This window comes from Echiichthys vipera (genome assembly GCF_963691815.1).
Source record: "Echiichthys vipera genome assembly, chromosome: 15".
Lineage (NCBI taxonomy): Eukaryota > Metazoa > Chordata > Actinopteri > Perciformes > Trachinidae > Echiichthys > Echiichthys vipera.
Genome location: NC_139840.1, coordinates 26,640,292 through 26,648,326, shown reverse-complemented (window position 1 = coordinate 26,648,326; position 8,035 = coordinate 26,640,292).

Here is an 8,035-nt window from a genome sequence, read left to right as displayed (position 1 = left end):
CGGCGGCCAGTATCACCCAATAATTAAGAACTACATTCTGACTTTCTACAGTGAATAAAAGATACTGAACAATAATGCTGATTGTTGGGTCTCTATAAGTCAAAGAGTGTGCTCTTTGCATACTCTATATGTAAAAGTGTCTGGAGATAACTTATGTTATGATTATGTACTATAAATGAAAAATAAAATTGAAGAGAGTTATGGGTTAGTTGTTAGGGGGGATTGACGCGCGTGTGTGTGTGTGTGTGTGTGTGTGTGTGTGTGTGTGTGTGTGTGTGTGTGTGTGTGTGTGTGTGTGTGTGTGTGTTTGTGTGTGTGTGAGACCATGTTTGTTTGCAGTGTGTATGGTCCAGGGGACTGAGCTTTTTGTCAGTCTGCTGGTGTGGGACCGACCTGTAGCGTCTCCCAGAGGGCACCTGATCAAACAGGGGGTGGGCTGGGTGGGAGAAGTCTCCTGGGAAGGCCTTGGCTTTCCTGAGGCAGCTTGATGTGGACATCTACTCCAGGGTGGGCAGAGGGCAACTGATGATCTTTTGGGCAGTGTTTATGACCCTCTGCACCGCCTTCCTGTCTTCAGCTGTGGAGCCAGCATACCACACGCCTACAAAATCAAGCACCAACAACCTAGTTAGTGAACTCAGAGTTTATTAAAAGAGTGTTTTAAAGACTTGCCTACTGGCCCCTGTACCAGCTCCTCTCATAGTAAAGTCCATTTAAGTGGATTACCAAAGTCAATCCCAAAGGAGGGAGCCCATTGGTGCTTTGTTTTGTGTGTAGGGACTCTTCTCATGCTACTGCAGAGGTTTGCTGTTATTTTCAGCAGTATAAGTGGTTAAAAAAGACGTTTGAATGCCTTCACCATACTGCCCCAAGCTAATCAGTGTTAGCCACGTCCGGCTGTTAGTGACTCTCTCGGATTACTCCGTTAATAGTTCATACATGAACAAAAACTGTCTTGATGGCTTATTTGATGAATTTAAGTGCCGAAAAAGACCATGGGATGATTTTGCACCATAAATACACTTAAGTAAAAGTAGTAATACCACACTGTAGTGTGAGAATGACGACAATTACAGCCGGATGATACAGCAAAAAAATGATCCATAGGCAAGGTTTGAGGTGGGTCATCAAGGCGATTCTTTATTCATTGCCCTTGGCAAACCGTATAGGCACATCACGATCACCAGACAAAAGAGAACCCCAGGTTGCCAAAATGGCGCCTATTTATAGGGTGTCAACCTATTACCCTGGAAGAATCCAATCGCCAGGATCCCTGGCCTAAAACATTTTTAACCCACCATTGTTTTTATTTCTGTATCTGCACCCCATCATCTGTGACTTATATATATATCCTACTCTACATCCACTGACAGAGAAAATACACCAATACACTTCATATTACCTCCACTAAAATACAATACACACATTTACCACCCCCACACCAATTTACACTTGGCTGCCCCCGGAACTATATAAGTGGCGTCCATATCCTGGGGAAGCCTTTTGCCTGCACACCTGGAAGACAAAAGACTGGTGAGTACACAACACTCTTGATTTATCCACTGCACACTCATTAAGCAACACAATACATTTTTAACTTAGCTCCTTGTTTGATCAATTAACAACTTAATAGGCACATTTAACCCCATGTCCCTCTGCTCTAGGTAAACTGCGTGGCCTACACAGCACCTATCAGCCAGATCAAGACCCGCCAAACATCAATCACATGGCTACAAATCCAAAAATAGTGTTAAAATGTATTGTGCAAATCTCTAATAAAGTGCTGTTGCTCTTCTTAAAGTGTCTGTGCAATTATTAAAGTGCATCTGTATTCATACTCGGTCTAAAGTGCGTGGTGCCATGTGTGCAAAACTGGTGACGATGTGCTCTTCGTCACATTTCCTCCTCCCTCTCCCCAAAGAGAACAGTACCTCATTCCTCTGACACTCTGGACAAACAGTCCGCCACCACATTTGACTTCCCCGACCTGTAGTGCACCGTGAAGTCATAGGGCTGCAGAGCCAGATACCATCCAGCGATGCGCATGTTGGCATCCCTCATGCGATGCAGCCACTGTAGAGCCCGATGATCAGTTTCCAGGAGGAAGTGCCGTCCCAGCAGATAATATCTGAGGGTGTCGATGGCCCACTTCATCGCTAAGCACTCCTTTTCTACTGTAGAGTACCTTGTCTCTCTGTCCAGCAGCTTCCGACTTAGAAACACCACGGGTCTTCTCTCTCCTTCCACCTCCTGCAGCAACACTGCTCCCAGGCCCACTCCGGAAGCGTCCGTCTGCAGGATGAAAGGCTTCTCAAAATCAGGACTGTGTAGGACTGGGTGAGTGCAGATGGATTCCTTGAGGTCCCTGAAGGCTCTGTCACATTCATCAGTCCATTGAATCTTGTTTGGAGCAGAGGCTTTGGTTAGATCATTCAACAAAACAGCTTTATCCGCAAAATGAGGCACAAACTTACGATACCAGCCCACCAGACCAAGGAATCCCCTCAACCTCTTTTTGGTAGTGGGAACAGGAAAGGATTGGATGGCCTCCATTTTCCCAAGCTGTGGTCTAATTTGTCCAAAACCAATGACGTAACCCAAGTACTCCACTTCTCTTTGGGCAACAGCACACTTGTGAGGGTTAATGGTGAGGCCGGCTGCCCCTATTTTCTGCAGCACCTGCTGCAGATGAACCATATGCTCCTCCCATGATTGGCTGAAGATAACTACATCATCCAAATATGCAGCCACACAGTCAGACAAATCCCTCAAAACATGGTCCATTAGTCTTTGAAATTTGGCTGGCGCCCCCTGGAGACCAAATGGCATGACCTTAAACTGATACATACCGAATGGTGTTCTGAAAGCTGTCATCTCCTTGGCATCTGGTGCCAAGGCAACCTGCCAGTAGCCCTTGCTGAGGTCCAGTGTGGTGATGTACCGAGCTCTTCCAACTCGCTCCACCAGATCATCAATCCGAGGCATTGGGTATGGGTCAAAGTTGGACACTGTATTCAGGTATCTGAAATCAATACAAAATCGGAGTGTACCATCCTTCTTTGGGACCAACACAATGGGACTGCACCACTCACTGCAGGAAATCTCTATTATTCCCAGCTCCAACATCAGCTTAATTTCCTTCTGCAGCAGAGGAATCAACCGCTCAGGAATCCTATAGCTTTTCTGACGCACTGGGGCCTCTCCCTTCAGCCGAATCCTATGTTGCACCAGTGAGGTGAAACCTGGTGTCTCTCTGAAGAGCTCTGGGTCAAGCAGGGGCTTCACCTCTGCCTGCCGGGTGAGGGACAGATGTGACAGGTCCACTTCTGGGCCCTCGGCTGTTGTGGCAGTAGCTGGGAAGAACTTGTCAACAGTATCCTCCTCCTGAACCGCACGGACCATAAGCTGCTGGTGCACAGGCTCTGAACGCACCTGGAACTCCTTAAGCAGGTTAACATGAAAAGTCTGATATTTTTTAAACCTGTTGTGCATAAAAAGTTCATATGTGACCGTGCCCATGCGTTTGCTGATTTCATATGGCCCATGCCATTTAGTCAGTAACTTGCTTTCACTGGTTGGCAGCAGTAACAGCACTTTTTGACCTGGGTGAAAGACCCGCTCTCTGGCCTTTTGATCATACCACACCTTCTGGTTTCGTTGAGCTGACTCCATGTGTTCATGTGCAAGCGCCGTCATCTCCTCCAGTCTCTCCCTCATTTTTACCACATATGCCACCACATTTTCTCCTTCTGGCTTCGAACTCTCCCAGTAGTCTTTCAGCAGGTCCAGTGGTCCTCTCACCTGGCGCCCATACAATAGTTCAAACGGAGAGAAACCTGTAGATGCCTGTGGGACCTCTCTGTAGGCAAACAGAAGGTATGGCAGCCAGCGGTCCCAATCGGAGCCTGTGTGGGATACAAACTTGCGCAGCATGTTTTTCAGTGTCTGGTTATAGCGCTCCACCAGTCCATCCGTCTGGGGGTGGTAAGGGGTGGTCTTAATGCCCTTTACTCCTAACACTTGATAAACCTGCTGCAACAGTTTGGACAAAAAATTAGTCCCACAGTCTGTTAAAATCTCCTTGGGTATGCCCACTCTAGAAAAAAGTTGCACAAGGCAATCTGCTACTTGTCTAGCTTTGAAAGATCTGAGGGGGAAGGCTTCAGGGTACCGTGTGGCATAGTCGCAGACAACCAAAATATAACGGTGGCCTGAGGAACTTTTCTCTATTGGGCCTACAATGTCCATGCCTATCCTCTCAAAGGGTGTATCAATGATGGGTAACGACTGTAATTGGGCACGTACGACTCCTTTAGCGGAGGTTAGTTGGCAGGTTTCACATGAAGCACAGAAATGAGAGACTTGAGTGTACATCCCTGGCCAAACAAAACTGCTTGCAATCCTGTATAGAGTTTTCTGGAAAGCCATGTGGCCTGCCCATGGAATTGAATGACCCATCTCCATAACTCTCTGCCTAAACTGTTGTGGCAGCGCTAAAGTCTCAGTTTTTCCCTTTTTCTGATAGAGAAGACCCTCCTTCACCATGTAGGTGGCATCATCTAAACAGCTTGGGTTATTTTGCTGAACACCCTCTACATCTGTCACCCTTTCAAACCAGTGCTTCAGTGTCACATCTTGCTTTTGCAGTGAGCTCAGATCTGGGGGAAACTCAAAATCAAGCAGTTCTGGTGGTTTAGGAGGGCTTTGTGCTCCTTGTCTAAGTGAACCTTTTAGCTTCTCCTGCCTTCTCTGTGCTCTTGACTTGTGAGGTTTCACTGGCCCTGCTTCCCAGTCTACCCCAAAGAAAGGCAGCTCTCTGAGGACTCCCTCTGCACTCTGTGCTCTGGTGGTGACATTACATTGTTTTACAGGCAACGTGACTGAATCACTCAGTGGCCCACTGAAATCGGCTACTGAACTCTGACCATCACTGCTCCTGTCAAGTTTGCATATTGGCTGGGTCATAAGGTCATAGAGTGTGGGTACGGCAATGTTGGCGCTAATGCCACAGACAACAGAAAAGTCTGTCCCGCCACCGTCAGATAAACTTCAGCTGTAGGATAAACATGCTCATCTCCATGAATACAGCTTATACGTGATCTGTCTTCACTCCATTTATCTCTGGGGACTAAACCTGACAAAACCACAGTCTGAAAACATGCAGAGTCAAGTAATGCCACTTCACGCTTTCCATTGACCAGAACTGGGGCTGTACGGCCTGCATCCCTCACTGTACCTACTGTAGCTGGTCTCGGGGCAGAACAAAGGAAAGATGGTTTAGTGTGGCTCAAGACCGGACAAAATGGTTTTGTGTGCCCTAAACCATTACAGTGGTAACACCTGACATCATTTTTCGAGGCTCGGGGGGGAGACTTTTTAGCATAGCTTGTGGCCTGGGGAGTAAACTGCCTATCACTTGAAAACCCTCTACCTCGTGGCTGACCAAACCCCTGTTCACCCCCAGAGGACTTACTTGAATGGTCCCGGTGGTTCTCCCAGCCAAAGGTGGCAGCTCGGCTTCCGTTTCTGGCTGATGTGAAGACGTCGGCCAGTCGTGCAGCTTCCTCTGCTGTCTTGGGGTCATGCTCTCTGATCCAGATCTCCAGCTCTGGATGGACCATCCTGAGGTACTGTTCAAGTATCATAGTCTCTACTAGTTCTTTAACTGTTGATTTCTCTGGCTTAACCCATTTGCAAAAAAGGTCTTTTAGACGCACATACAGCTCTCTTGGAGTTTCACCAGACTCAATCTTGAGGGACCGGAATCTTCTTCGGTAAGTATCCGGTGTAATTTCATATTTTGCCAGAATTGCTGCTTTAACTTTTTCATATCTTTCAGATTCTTTCATGTCCATCAGAACATAAGCACTGCGTGCTTTGCCAGTGAGCAGAGGGACCAGACGCACAGCCCATCCATCTTTAGGCCAGTGACAAACCTGGGCCATCCTTTCAAACGTTGTTAAGAAATGCTCAATGTCATCATCTGGAGATAATGGAAGTAGTTTGGGTTCCCTCTGTCTGACAACCCAACTTGCCTGGCTCATCATTTCATCTGGGTCATCAAAATCATAATTTTCGTCATCTATTTGTCGGTGCCGACTCCCATCCATAGTGTCCGGCTCTGTTCTTTGTTCTTCTCTCCTCATGTTTACTTGTTGCTGCATTTGGGAGACTTGAGACTGCATGCGTCTCCATCGCTGTTCTTGAAGAGAGGACTCTTTCTCTCTTTGGTGGTCTCTCTCTGTTTGTGCTCGCATGAGTGATTTCACCAGACCTGCTAATTCATCCAGCTTGCCTTCTGTCTTAGGATCTGTCATGGTGTCTGGCCCGCTTGGCCCCTCATCTGGTTCTTCTTGGCCATCGCTCTTCCCCTTCCTTGGCATCATTTACTGTAATGTGGATCCCACTTCTGACACCATTTGTGAGAATGACGACAATTACAGCCGGATGATACAGCAAAAAAATGATCCATAGGCAAGGTTTGAGGTGGGTCATCAAGGCGATTCTTTATTCATTGCCCTTGGCAAACCGTATAGGCACATCACGATCACCAGACAAAAGAGAACCCCAGGTTGCCAAAATGGCGCCTATTTATAGGGTGTCAACCTATTACCCTGGAAGAATCCAATCGCCAGGATCCCTGGCCTAAAACATTTTTAACCCACCATTGTTTTTATTTCTGTATCTGCACCCCATCATCTGTGACTTATATATATCCTACTCTACATCCACTGACAGAGAAAATACACCAATACACTTCATATTACCTCCACTAAAATACAATACACACATTTACCACCCCCACACCAATTTACACTTGGCTGCCCCCGGAACTATATAAGTGGCGTCCATATCCTGGGGAAGCCTTTTGCCTGCACACCCGGAAGACAAAAGACTGGTGAGTACACAACACTCTTGATTTATCCACTGCACACTCATTAAGCAACACAATACATTTTTAACTTAGCTCCTTGTTTGATCAATTAACAACTTAATAGGCACATTTAACCCCATGTCCCTCTGCTCTAGGTAAACTGCGTGGCCTACACAGCACCTATCAGCCAGATCAAGACCCGCCAAACATCAATCACATGGCTACAAATCCAAAAATAGTGTTAAAATGTATTGTGCAAATCTCTAATAAAGTGCTGTTGCTCTTCTTAAAGTGTCTGTGCAATTATTAAAGTGCATCTGTATTCATACTCGGTCTAAAGTGCGTGGTGCCATGTGTGCAAAACTGGTGACGATGTGCTCTTCGTCACATGTAGTAAAAGTCATGCATTCAAAATGTTACTTAAGTAAAAGTACAAATAGCATCAATTTGTACTTAAAGTACGAAAAGTACTCATTATACAGAATACCTCAGTTTAGTGTTTGGTGTTATCTGTGTGTTGTTTCATGACCGAATCAAATGTGTCCATCTTTGTAAGAGGCACATAGGAGTGACCTTGCTTTAGTTGTAGGAGTAGAATTATCACACTAGATGGCAGCAACAAGCCACCTGTATTTAAACAAGATAATGAAATGGAAAACCTGTCTAATGAAATGAATGATTTTTGTTTTTAACAAGGTTCTGGTGTTAAAATATCAAAAATTCATAAAAGGCATTGTTTTTCTAATGTGCTTTCTCTAAAACATTTATTCGATTCCACAGAGACCTGAGGTATGTATTAGTGCCACAGTTGTTATGTAAGTGATAGTAGGTAAGGTGTTTTTCTGTATGGCCTCCTGATGGTGCTGCTCTCTCAATCTTACTAGGAGTAAATAAGCTGCAGAGAGTGATGAGAAAGTTTATATCATAGAGTGTATAAAATATTTAAAAAACAAGATGCCAATCTCCTATCTTCAAATCAGTTGTCCACAAACCAGTGGGTGACTTTGTGGTAGCTATGTCATTTCTTATACAATCTATGGTTTGTATGTGAGTTTGTGAGTGTGTGAGTGTGTGTGTGTGTGTGCGCACGTGTGTGTGTGTGTGTGTGTGTGTGTGTGTGTGTAGGCATGGGTGTAGGTATCACAGCATTGCATACGCTTG